At 39.9% G+C, this 13819-nt stretch overlaps 1 protein-coding gene across 1 annotated transcript in view; it reads right to left on the minus strand.

Annotated features, from left to right (window-relative positions):
- Nucleotides 1-13819, minus strand: part of SLC39A10 (solute carrier family 39 member 10) — a 145173-nt gene that overhangs the window by 104337 nt on the left and 27017 nt on the right. The window contains exon 2 of the mRNA XM_049615229.1: nt 10038-10140. The gene's annotated coding sequence lies outside the window, so the exon portion shown is untranslated. The remainder of the gene's footprint in view (nt 1-10037; nt 10141-13819) is intronic.

Genomic DNA, 13819 nt, shown 5'->3' on the forward strand with positions numbered 1-13819 from the left:
AAGTCGCATGGGATTTAGAGCAAGGTGAGTGCCAAAATAATTTTTTAAATGTGTTAACTGTGTGAAAAAGGCAGTAGTATTTGAAAAAGCACTTTGAAAGACTGATAAGATTTCCTCAAGAAAGGGAAGAGCATTTAATTCAGAAAAACAAATGCTGGGGCGCTTGGGTGGCTCAGTTAGTTTAGCATCAGGCTCTTGATTTCTGCTCAAGTCATGATCTCACAGTTTGTGGGTTCAAGCCCCACAATGGGCTCTACACTGACGGTGCAGAGCCTGCTTGGGATTCTCTCTCTCCCTCTCTCTCTCTGCCCTTCACCCAATCTCACTCTTTCTCTCTCTCTCAAAATAAGTAAACTTTAGAAAAAAGGAAGAAAGAAAGAAAGAAAGAAAGGAAGAGAGGGAGGATGGAAGGAAGGAAAACAAATGCTTACAGGGACCAGGACCAGACAGTTGATACATGTAAGTAAATGCATTTCCAAGTAGAAACTGATGAAAAACCAGATCTGGAGTTTCTTAAAGTTGGCTGAGTATTAGCATTACTTGGGAGCTTAAAAAAGTCTCCATGCTTAGGCCAAAACTCAAGGCCAATTTGATGAGAAACCTGGAATGGGGTTGGGGTAGAGTGTATAGGAGGATGATATAGAGGTGAAACCCAAGGATTTGCAGGGGTTTTTTTTTCAAATGTTTTTTAACATTTATTTATTTTTTGAGAGACAGAGAGAGAGAGAGACAGAGTGTGAGCGGGGGAGAGGCAGAGAGAGGGAGACACAAAATCTGAAACAGGCTCCAGGCTCTGAGCTGTCAGCACAGAGCCCGACGCGGGGCTCGAGCTCACAGACCGCGAGATCATGACCTGGGCCCAAGTCGGATGCTTAACCGACTGAGCTACCCAGGCGCCCCCCAAGGATTTGCAGCTTAAAAAAAACTGCCTAGGTGATACAAATGTAGACCAGTGGCATTCACATCACCTGTGACTTGCTAAAAATGCAGATTACTAGGTCCCACCCTGGACTTACAGAATCAGAACTGCATTGTGACAACCTCTCCAGTGAATGCCATATACACTATAAATTTGGCGAAGTCCTGCTCTAGAGAGCTTTGTTCTCTTCCGAAGGAGTGGTCACTCATTGGTTAGTAGCAGAGAGAATACAGACACCGTAGTGTCTCGTTTCTCGTGTATACCACAGGCAAGGACAAATAACTGATAACAGGTTGAAGCCGTCAGAAGACACAGCCGATATGTTGTGCACCGGAAAACAATGTGATATTATGTGTCAACTACACTTTAATTAAAAAAGCCACAAATGCCTGGGGCCTCCCGGTTTGCTAGAGATGGAATGGTGAAATCAGTGGAGTTTGTCTGAAGCTTAGGCTGTTTTAACCAGAAGTGTTTTTAATGTGGATTTTTGGTATTTATTTTAAAAATGTTTCTTGAGCAGCCAAAGCATCTGCGACAACAATATCACGTGGCCAAGTTCAACACGTAACAATGCTCTCATTTGGGGGTATAGAGGGCCTGGAGCACCACCAGCTTGGCCATCCTCCTTCCCAACTCCTGTAAGCAAAATTTAAAGGGTATATTGGAAATAAAGCTACAAGGCGTTGGAGGGCTTGGGATGATTATTTAAGTAAATTAGGCCAAGCTTACTTACTTAAATTTGGCAATGTCAAGTCCCTCGGTATTTTAAAAGTCAGAATTATAACTGCAATACTAACAGAAAAAGCAAGCTGGCTCCCTCATGGTCGGTTGCAGATACCATTGGCATGAAGGAAACAGTTGAAGACTTTCATCCAACAAATAGTTATCGAGCTCCTGCTCGTGTACCAGTGCTATTTTGGGTCCTTTACCTTCATCCCTTCTGTGGTAGCCTAGACCGCCAGCCTCCTGGAAAATGAATGTCATTACTCCTAGAATAAATGATCTCACAGGATCAAAGTGTGGATGAGTCAGAGCAGTCCATGGTTCCAGCCAGAGACTGCTGGCAGTTCAGCAGCAGTGTCCTTGAATACGAAGGACCCTGAGATGGGAGATCAGAGATCAGGGGCAGAACAAAGGAGAAAGGGAAGTTCACAGCAGGTGAAGATACACCCTAGAAGGTCTCTCTACATTGCTAAAGAGTTTGACAACAGTTCTACAATTTTAAATGGCAATCCTAGGGCATAGCTTTCAAAGTATCAGCAACCATTTTCTCGGGCTCCCACAACCCTTATCTGTTATTCCTTTTCAAGTTAAGTTGTTGCACTGAGTAATGCTTTTATCTGTCTCTGCAAAAATATTATGAAAAAAAGCACTTCGCTGGATAAATGTACAAAATTAACTGCAAATAAAAAAATCAGTCTAACGTTTTAAATTGTTGAGCTTTCACTGCACTGCCACATGCACAGGTACTTCTGAAACACACTAGGCATTTCTGTAAACCATCCACAAAAGCAACACTCAAAAACTTCACAAAATGGGTTTTTGTAAGGAGTTTTTTGATAGCTTTTGTTAAAAAGAAATTTCTAAGCACTTTCAAAATTTTAGATGCTCAAAGAACATAATCACTGAGGACAGCTGTACTATTCCTTTATAATTCTAGAGAGCACGCATTTATTTTGTTTTGATACGAAGCTCACATTTGTTTTTAAGATGTAAACAAGCCTAGTAACAAAGCAAAAGAGAAACAATGTAATGTATGAGAAAAGACACAGACGTGACAAAAAGGAAAAAAAATCTCCTTTTGAGCTAAAAAGAAAGAGAAAAAAAATAACAATCATCAAAGAGGAAGAAAGACATCTCTCAACAAGAAGGGAACATTTCCCCAGCAATGAGCTCTGGGGGGCTTTGAGGGTGGGGTGGAGAAACAGAAGGTACCAGGTGACAAAGTATTGTTTATGGTCCCTTCAAACAGAACTTTGATTTATATAACAAATCAATCCACTTACAGGACGTGCTTAACTTCACCTGCTGGGAGGTAAGTTCAGTCCCTTTCTCCTTCTTTGAATGAATGGGGAAGGCTTTCGGCTCACCCTCTGCCTCACCCCAGGAATGTGTGCTATCTACAGTTGTTTTGAAACCCGCAGCACTTAAAGGAGCTGTATCAACAGGTTTCTCCTTCTCCCTAACATTGAGCCAATTGTAAATGCTGAATAAGAATCTCGAACAAATTAAACACTATCATAGGAATTCAAAACCATCTCTAGCTAGAGTGGTTTTTTTAAAAAAATAGAAACACAATTCATCACTTCAGCCTTTTTTGAGCCCAGAACCAAAGGGCTAACAAAGGGCTATTTCCTGACAGCTTAATACAAAGCACCTTTTAAGGAAAGCCTGAAAGTTGGCCTGGGAATGTGTGTTAGGGCAGAGAACTCTTTCCCAGATGGACGCTAATGTGGTTTTCAAGAAATCTCAGGAGACTCCAAAATATCCTTCCAAGCAATGTAATAAATGCCAAGCCTTTTATATACTTATTATCTAATGCATTTCTATGGCCACTGCCCTTCAACACAAATATTTATCTTTTCTCTCTCAGCTTTGGCCCCTATACTTTCCATCCTGTCTTTAAATAAAACTACTTCCAAACCATGAGCGGTGAGGTAAAACACTCATCATAGAAGCTTCACTCATCCTAGCCCTAAATACTACAGGAGGAAAAAAAAAAATCACAGGCAAATTCTAACCATACTTTAAACTTCTACCTATAATTGCTAAAAAGAGGAAATTGAGAAGTCATTTGCATTTTTTTCTTACATTAACTCTTTTTGGTTAAAGGGTTGATGTCCAGAACTTGGCTTGCCATGCTTGCACAGCTATGTGTCACTATTTTAATGTCATTTGCAATTTATTGTACAATAAACACCAAGTGGTTACTCTTATGAGGGTCTATGAGATGAGATTTATCATGAAGACTCTCAAACTTCATTTGGCATAAACTTAATTGAAAATGATTATAGGGATGCCTGGGTGGCTCAGTCAGTTAAGCGTTCAACTCCTGATTTCATCTCGGGTCATGGTCTCACGGTTAATGGGTTCAAGCCCCGCGTCAGGCTCTGTGCTGAGTGGAGCCTGGTTAGGATTCTCTATCCGCCTGCCTCTCTTTCTCTCTCTCTCTCTCTCTCATAAATAAATAAATAAAATTTTCTTTTTTAAAAAGAAAATGATTATAATCTGATTTCAAATATTAATCGATGATGTTATAAAGAATGTGTATATTTCCCCATGACTAAACAAGAACACAATTGAAAATAAGTCAACATTCCCCAAATGAACAACAAACATACAATAAAAGAAAATTATTCTTTAAGATTTTACTTAAAAATTTTTTTTTTGTATTTTGGGTGCCTGGGTGGCTCCGTCAGTTAAGCATCCAACTTCGGCTCAGGTCATGATCTGGTGGTTTGTGAGTGTGAGTCCCACATCAGGGTCAGTCAGTGCAGAGCACGCTTCAGACCCTCTGTCTCGCTCAAAAATAAATATTACAATTTTTTATTTTTTTATTTTTAAGTAATCTCTACACCTAACGTGGGGCTCAAACTCACGACTTTGAGATTAAGAGTCACACGCTCCACCAACTGAGCCAGCCAGGCATCCCTAAAAAACTTTTAGTCTTAACGATAGAAATTAAAGTCTCTATAATAAACTGTGGAGCAAATAATTTGCTAATTACCATGGACTGATTACTTTAATTGACCAGTTTCTTAGATGATCTTTATATCAAAATTTTAAAACAGGGATAGGTTAGGAAATTGTCTAGATAATTTATTAATGTAGATTCTAGGGCTTAAAGGAACAAACTTCAGTGTCTCATGACTTTCCACATTTGAGGAAGCAAATTAAGTAACAGCGAAAGTGGAAACATCTAGGGGAAGTGGAATAAGGCATCGAGGATAAGAGTCAGCAATGAAGACTGCGGGCAACAATGCTCAAAACGGTATATTTAAAAATGCATTTCATTGCTTGCCTCAGCCTCCCTGGGATTTGTTCAAGAGTTCGGATTCTTCATAAAGTTAAAAAAAAAAAAAAACTTTTAGGAAAAATACTCAGTCAACTAAACTTCCTAGTGAAGTTGGCCCTGAAGCTTGCACTTAACACTGTGATTTTATCACTTCCTTTTTTTAAAATTTTTTTTAACATGTATTCATTTTTAAGAGACATAGCACGACTGGTGGAGGGCAGAGAGAGAGGGAAACACCGAATCCAAAGCAGGCTCCAGGCTCTGAGCTGTCAGCACAGAGCCTGATGCGGGATTCGAACCCATGAATCGTGAGATCATGACCTAAGCTGAAGTCAGACGCTCAACCAACTGAGTCACCCAGGCGCCCCAGATTTTATCACTTCTTAAAGGGATATGACAAAGCTCTTTAAATATTTCCAGAGGACATGGAGTATTTCCAAGAGTGAATTAAAGAATCATGTATCATGTAAGCATTACTTATTTAGCTCTTAGAAATTAAGATGATCAGATACCTCTATAAAATGAGAATTATGAGTTAAAGATCATGCCTATACATTTCCTCCCTTCTTCCCTTGTCTCCCTTCCCTCCTTCTATCCTCCCACCTCCCTCCCTCCCTCCCTTTCTGTCTGTCTCTGTCTCTCCCTCTCTCTCTCTCAAATTTGGGCAACAAAGGATTTTTATCTTCCTTTGAATTCTGGTGCCCAAGTAAGCTGAAGAACTAACATGAGGCAAGACTAACTGGATGTGTGGAGACCCTCTCCACAATTCTATTCACCACATTTCCACAGGGAGGGGCCTGGAAGAAATGAAGAATGCACAGTGGGAGGGGCGCCTGGCTGGCTGTCCGTAGAGCATGCAACTCAGTTTGGGGTTGTAAATTCAAGCCTCATGTTGGGTGGAGAGATTACTTAAAAATAATATCTTAAAAAAAATGCATAGTGAGATCTCAAGGCAGATTTACTTAAACAGCCAAATAATGAAAACAATTATTCATCGCTGGGGAAGAATAAATTGTGTTATAGTCACACAATAGAATACTACACAACAAAACCACTAACAACAGGGGTGCCTGGCTGGCTCAGGAAAAATGGAAAAATGGAAAAATGAGCAAACTGCGTTTCTTCTTTTTAAGTTTATTTGTTTTGAGAGAGAGAGAGGGAGAGCACATGCACGAGTCGGGGAGGGGCAGAGAGAGAGGGAGAGAAAGTGAGACTCCCAAGCAGGCTGCTCACTACCAGTGCAGAGCCCGATGTGGGGCTTGAACTCACCAACTGTGAGATCACGACCTGAGCTGAAGTTGGGCGCTTAACTGACTGAGCCACCCAAGTGCTCCAAACTGCTTTTCTTTCAACCTTCCCTCTCTCATTAGGCATGGAATGTGGAGACAGCAGGAGAATTAAAGAATGAGGAAGACTCTCCAAATAACTTGTAGGGTTTGGGGACTTCAGTTAAGTTTTAGAGTTTCTTGATTAGGGAGACCCTTCCGTTTTCCCCTTCTTTGTAGGATGTGCCCTGATTATTTTTGAGGGACACAGTTGCAAGGAGTGATCAGGTGAGCAGAGTTGACTGTCTGGCTTTCAGGTAGAGAATTAAAGTTGGGTCTCAAGTTTACTTTATCGCTTGTTCCACATGGTTCGTTCAACAGCATGGGGAAGGAGGGAGGGCTGAGGCATAAGTGCTGTCCAGGGATGGAAGGTGTGCTGGTGAGAGGACGTGCCTTTTGTTCTCTCTGCAGAAAACCACAAAAAGGATTCCAAAGATTGGGAGCAGAGGGCTGAGATATACCAATATTTATTTCTAGTCACAGTCTCTTGTTGTAATTTATGTGCTTTTCTTTTTTATAGAATCCTGGCAAAACAAATCCCTATCTCCTTAGCTGTTTTTCTTTTCTCCGGGCCTTTTAGAAACACTGTGAATCCATTTTTCCTGTTCTCCTTCCCCTGGACACCTCTCAGCCCTGGCAGGTCATTTCTAACAGCAGAGGCTGTGACTGGTAATGAATGTGTGGAAGGATTGGGGCCTGGCTCTTGACCTTCATGTTCTGGCATTCCTATATTGTCTCTTGAATTTTTAACAGCTCAATTGCTGCCTCATTCGCCACCCAAAGTACTGCCAATTAGAATCTGGCTGCATTTATGAAATTATTTTAAAGTTAAATTATTTAATTATTTTAAAATAACACTAGATAAAAATTAATGGAGACAATTATAGAAATGCTGAAGCTGAACTCTTCATTTAAATAATATATGTGGGGTGGGGGGAGGCTAGTAAAAATTTAGGGCTAATCTCTGTGCTAGGCATTTTATTTATTTATTTATTTATTTATTCCCATCCCCCCATCCACCTCCTCTGATAGGCGCTTTATATGCATTATGATGTTTACCCCATGAAACCTCTGTAAGCTTGTAAGCTAAAAATTAGTATTCCTGTTTTATAAGTGAATTCTCGGGGCCCCTGAGTGGCTCAGTCGGCTAAGCATCCAACTTGGGCTCAGGTCATGATCTTGCAGTTTGTGGGTTTGAGCCCCGCATCGGGATTCCCTCTCTCTCTCCCTCTCTCTTTGCCCCTCTCTGTTCATGCCTTCTCTTTCTCTCTCGCTCTCTCTCAAAATAAATAAATAAACTTAAAAAAAAAAAGTAAACTCTCAGACTTAAAGGATCAGAAATACTAAGTGTGCCGGGGTAAAAGCCCAGGTCCATCTAACTCCAAAGTCATTTTATCTCACCACTGCTTAGGCAAGGTGCTTACTCAACATATGCAGAGCTTAAATATTCTTTCATCTTATGAAAAAAACAGATTTGGTAAATTAAATCTGCTAAAATAGACAGTAATCTCCTTGAGGGCAAAGGCTGGTTACCTATCTTTTTGTGTGGCTTAGAACGGCACCTCAATGTGTTAGGTGCATACTTCCAAATAGGTGCACAGGAGAAAAAAATTGTTTTTCTTAAAACAATTACATATACACTAACTTTTTCAAAGCATGTGTAAGTATCTACATTACATTAATAGATTCACATACCTGAAGAAAAAATAAAATTTACTCATCTAAATAAAATGTGAGGTCAATGAAAAGGATAGTTTAAATGCCAAATATAACATAACCAAACAAGTTAAAAACGTGGGTACTGGGGCCCCTGGGTGGCTCAGTTGGTTGAGCATCTATCTGTCCCTCGATTTCAGCTCAGGTCATGATCTCGTGGTTCGTGACTGTGAGCCTCGTATGGGGCTCTGTTCTAAGAGCACAGAGCCTACTTGGGATTCTCTCTCCCTCTCTCTCTGCCCCTCCCTGCTTGTGCTCTCTTTCTCAAAAATAAATAAATAAACATTAAAAAAAAACAAACTTGGGTACTGAACTACATTTCCAGATTTTTTTTTTAGTATTTATTTATTTTGAAAGAGAGTTAGAGAGCAAGCATGGGAGAGGCAGAGGGAGGAGGAGAGAGAGAATCCCAAGCAGTCTCTGTGCTGTCAGCGCAGAGCCCAACATGGGGCTCAATCCCACAAACCCATGAGATCATGGCCTGAGCCAAAACCCGAGAGTCAGATGCTTAACCTACGGAGCCACCCAGGTGCCCCACATTTACAGATCTTTTAAGCTCTAAAGGCACACTGGCTAATATTTCTGTTATTCCAGGATTAGCAAGCAAGTATAAAACCTTTCACGGTATAACTGACCCTAAACGTGGAATCACTGAAAGGAAAGAACATACAAATACAAGCTCTCCCCCTAATACAAGATGGAACCTACTGGAGCAGACTGAAACCCAGCTGTTAATAGAATTACACTGCCATGATCAGTTCTTTATACCAAAGCATCCGAAAGCTGACTGAATACTTTTTCTTTACAGGACTTCTCTCCCTCCATTTCATTTTAGTTTCTCTATGTGGAAAGAAAGCACACAGCTAGACTTTTAATTCTCAATTCCTTATTTTTTTCTGAAATGGTAGCCTGAAATTAGTGTATTGCCTTTTAAATTAAGTCATAATTTGTTTCTGAAAGAACTGTACCATATCTTTGGTGTGCTGTGTTATTTACTTTTTACGAGTAACTAAGTTTGCCGAATGTTGAGTTCTTCAGAATTTAAAGTCTTGTTTTGTTTTTTGTTTTTTTTTTTTCTTTCATAGAATAAAAGGACTTCTTTCAATATGGAGGCTTATTTGGCTTCCAGGTAGAGTTACTCAGGTTTCCCAGTTTGTGGCTGTTGTGTTTCTGCTTCAGAATTCTCTAGGATGAGTTTCCCTGTGAACCTAAACACACCCGTAAGTAATCATTTAGTCTCTACTAACTCTCAACATGTTTGGTTAGGTCCGTTTCTGAGATTATAAGAAAAAAAAAAAAACAACACAGTTATTTCTTTCTTTCTAGATTTGTCTCCCTTATTTTCTTCGTGTTACTTATTACAGTTAATGGACATTCCTGAAATTTTAATTATATATACCTATGCACTATAAATGTTTTCTTCATTATTCCAAAATGTTTACTGTTTATTTTTGTGGCTCTCCGTGCATTTTTGAGAGCCATTGTCTGCCAAAAGGAATGTCTACATTGGCTCATTTTTTTTTTTAGCCAAATACCTCTTTTCAATCATTTTGGGTTATTTTTGACAGCAATCTCTAATGCATTCCTGCATAAAATCCCTTGCCCACATTATGTCCTTAAAGTAATGTCTTTGCAAGTAAATCTCCCTCCTATACCTGCTTCTCCATTTTTAATGCTTTCCGTAACGTCAGCATTTTGATTTTAATTCACGTTTTTTATTCCTTTGTATGAATTTATACATTTCTTCCTTTTGACTGGTATCCGCTTTATTCTATTTTAAAGTCTTTAGTTTTTACTTTTAGTCCCCATTAAGTTCCCTGGTGATGTCAATTCATGAATACACCAAAGGTTTATGGCATGGCACACTCCCAGAATGTGAAGCTTCCTGGTTGGGGAGGGGGGGTGAGGGGAGCATATCTGTCACTCATGTACTGATCCCAGTACTACTGAAGACACTGTTACCCAAAAATGAAATATTAAAGTAAATGTCTGTCTAGCCAATAGCATATACTTTGCTAAGTAACTATACCATTTTTTTAGATGGTAAATAAATGAAACTTACCCTTTAAAGAAGATTTCAGTAGATGATTTGGGATCCTTCTCTCTTTATTTCAGCTCAATCCAATTCAGATAAATTCTAGAAGCCTGTCAGGTCCGTCCAGAGGCTGTGGAGACCACAAACGCAAAAATAAAACAAGTCCCTCCTCCTAAATTTACATTCACTTAGATCAGTTGGAGTGCTAGGGTTTTCAAATCCCAAGCTTTATATAAGGTCTTTCCCTTGATGAATGTGTAGTAACTGTTTTCCCCAGCCAGTGAGGATCTTAGGTTTCCCCCTTTTAAAGCTTTAGGTTGTACTTCAACTATTCTTTTTATGTTGCATAACCCTCAGGGGTTTATATCCGACTGCCATACTTAATGTATTTTAATTCTGCCTTGTGATGATCTATATATGCTTCCATGAGCTCATCTTTCCCTTAGGACTTACACAGGTAGCAGAGATTCAACTGGCATTCTTTACTACTTCCTGGCAACTGCAGGTCTGACTTCATGGGTACCTTTATTTTTGGTCTTGCCATCCAAAAGTGTCAGAGAGAGTGTGATTACTCGATTAAATAAATAAAACAAGGTCTTTTGGACAGATCCTATCATAACACCACGACTGTGGTAAACTGGCAACACACACATCCTGTCTTTTCCCCTTCTAATGTGTTCATTCCCATGAGTTATCCCTTTAAAATCTGGAAAGGTTTGTATTTTTTCACAGCTTACGTTCTGCCTCATCCTACCAAAGTATATGCCTCTATCTTATTGTCCCTAGATGGAACAATACAGTTTACATTTGAAGAGAAAGAAAAGTATTCGCCCTTCCATTTCTTTCTTCTCTGGGCATGGGAAGGGTGATGAAAGAGAAAGGTGTGAGTGGGGGAGAAGTAATGGCCAAACAGAAACCAGCGAGGCTAGATCCAACTGTATGTGTCACCTTCGAGGAGGTCATGGTCTGGAGTGATTTTTTTTTTTTCTTTTTTTTTTTCGGAGTAATTCTTTTTTTTTTTCAATTTCTTAAAATGTTTTATTTATTTTTGAGAGAAAGAGAGACAGAGCACAAGTGGGGGAATGAGAGAGAGAGAAAGAGACATAAAATTCGAAGCAGGATCCAAGCTGTCAGCACAGAGCCTGTCGCGGGGCTTGAACACAGGAACCGTAAGATCATGGCCTGAGCCAAAGTCAAACGCTCAACCGACTTGAGCCACCAAGCGACCCTGGAGTAATTCTTAACTGAAATCATATCATACATCTACCCCTCTCTTATCACCAACTTCTCAAATATTTCCATTCTCCTTCCCCTAGCTGCAAATCTCATTTAATAATTGCCCTACTCTATAATATCACTATTTCTGTATTGTCTCATTTCTCCATTAGGATTCTGCTTCTTTTTGTACTCTCTGCCTGTAGCACCTAGACTGGTCCTAGGCTTTTGAAGAATGTTTGCTGGATTGAAATAAATTGCTTGGACTTACTCAGGCTCCCCTTTTCTAGCATGTAGTAAAAATTTATCTCAATTGACACCTTTATCTTTACTGCATGCTATTAAGGTATAGTGGTGACCAAAAAAAAAAAAAAAAAAAAAAAAAAAAAAAAACATAAAGAAAAGTAACATGGTGGACTTTTAATTGCAGCATAAAACATTTTAATGCTTTTTTTCTTTCCTGAAAGAGGTCATGATGAACGATTCTTAATGTTTGCTGGTATAAGCCTCAAGATGCAGGCAGAAATGTTTTTGTGATTTTAAATACTTTCTGCCCAGCATGGATAATAATCAAGGGTAATTAATATATGTTAATATATTTTGTGCGACTTTCACAAGTTCACAAAATAAAATGCATCTTAAACTTGAGCTTATCTTCAGCCATATCTGTGCCGTGTACGGGATCAGAAAATATTTGCTCAATCACTGGATTATATGTCTCTGTGTTACCCCACATTTAGATCTGGAAAAGCCACAGATGGACTTGCCTCAATTTTTTTCATCCACAAAACTGGGCTGGGTCAGGGGAGGGAGAGAAAGGAGGGGGGAACCAGTAACTGCTGTGGTCCTCGTATCCTACTCTGTTCTTGCATATGCAAGGTGTGATCTACCAAAGCAGCAGCAGCTGAGGCAAAGAAATGAAAGCACATGTGTGTCCTGTTGGTAGGAGGCTGGAGTGTCAGATCAGTTTCTAAAGGGATATGAGGATTTTTAAAAGACCAAAATAACCCATTTATCGGCGTCTGGTTATAAATAATTACAATTAGATTTTTAACCTCTTGGAGTCAACTTAGGCATCTTTATTTCTTTCCTTTCACCAAGGCCTTGAACACGTGTGTTTAAATGAAGAATTCTGAGTCACAATGTAATTTGCATGTATTGAAATGCCATATATTACCTTAAATGGTTACCATAGTGTTCTACTCAGTGAGTAAATATGTAGCATAGCTATAAAATTGGTCATAATTTTTTTTTTTATCATTTGGGATGAGAAAATTTAATAAACTTTTTTTTTTTTAAACATCTCTTGATACTAGGTTCAAGGGGCAGTTGCCTATGATTTTTTCTGTGAGTTGCAGATATTCCCTAACTGCCAGGGCTCTGAGACACCAATAATAGAAGTCTCTGAACTGAACGAGGTTCAAAAGCTTGCTATTTTAGGACATCATTAAAACTTTGGGGGAAAGAATCCCACCAGAGACTGAATGTTGCTTGCTGCTAAGCCAAATGACCTGTCCTCACTTTGCCTTGCTGAGAGTGGGAAACAGTCTGTATCTAGCTAGGGATGTGGAAACCATGAGGTAGACAGCTCTCTGCCCACAGTGTGGACAGTAAGCACCAAGGAAGCAAAATGAGATAATGGAATACGAAGACTGTAATTTACTAGGTTAGGACACAGGCAGGATTGGAAATCCTCCACTGTCTAGGAAGACCAAATGTAGATTGGGCCATGAGACCAAGGCCAGGGGAGTTTGTGATAGGGGCTCGCACTGTGCACCTTCTCCTGCCTCTCTGTGTTCAAGATAAAGGCATGTTTAATAATGTTTAAGAGTGGGAAGGAAGGGGCATCTGGCCGGCTCAGTCAGAGCCTTGATCGCAGAGTCATGAGTTCAAGCCCCACGTTGTCATTGGATGTGGAGCCTACCTAAAATAAACACATTTTTAAAAAGTACAAGTGGGAAAAAATAACGTTGAAGAGTTGGATAGTCGGGGTCAGATAGATGAGTTCAACTCCTGACGTTGTCATTTATTATGTTAGCTATAGAACTACCTACCATCATCCCCCACGTAGATCTCAGTTTCCTTACATTTGAAATGGAATAATAATTACACGGACTTCGTAGAATGATTGTTGTACAGGTCGGATGACATAATGTGTGTAAACAAAACCCTTAGTATAGTGCCTGGCCTTCTCGGTGAATGTCAGCTAAAAACAAACAATGAAACATCAACTGCCCAGCCTCTCTTATCTGTAAAAAGAGGAGAGTCAAGGAAAGTCCCTGCAGTAAGGGAAATCAAATCAATGGTATCTCCTGATCAAGGGCTGCTGTCCACCCTGTCCACTTGTTATTTTATTTATTCTTTAATGTTTATTTACTTATTTTGAGAGAGTGTGCAGGGGGAGGGGGAGGGGCAGAGAGAGAGGAGAGAGAGAACCTCAACCAGGATCCACACCTAACATGGGGCTCGATCTCACAAACCATGAGACCACCACCTGAGCCAAAATCAAGAATAGGACGCTTAACGGACTGAGCTACCCAGGCGCCCCCTGTCTCCCTGTTATTTGAGATCACCTTCATATCTCTCATCCTTGC

The sequence above is a fragment of the Panthera uncia genome (genome assembly GCF_023721935.1).
Source record: "Panthera uncia isolate 11264 chromosome C1 unlocalized genomic scaffold, Puncia_PCG_1.0 HiC_scaffold_3, whole genome shotgun sequence".
Lineage (NCBI taxonomy): Eukaryota > Metazoa > Chordata > Mammalia > Carnivora > Felidae > Panthera > Panthera uncia.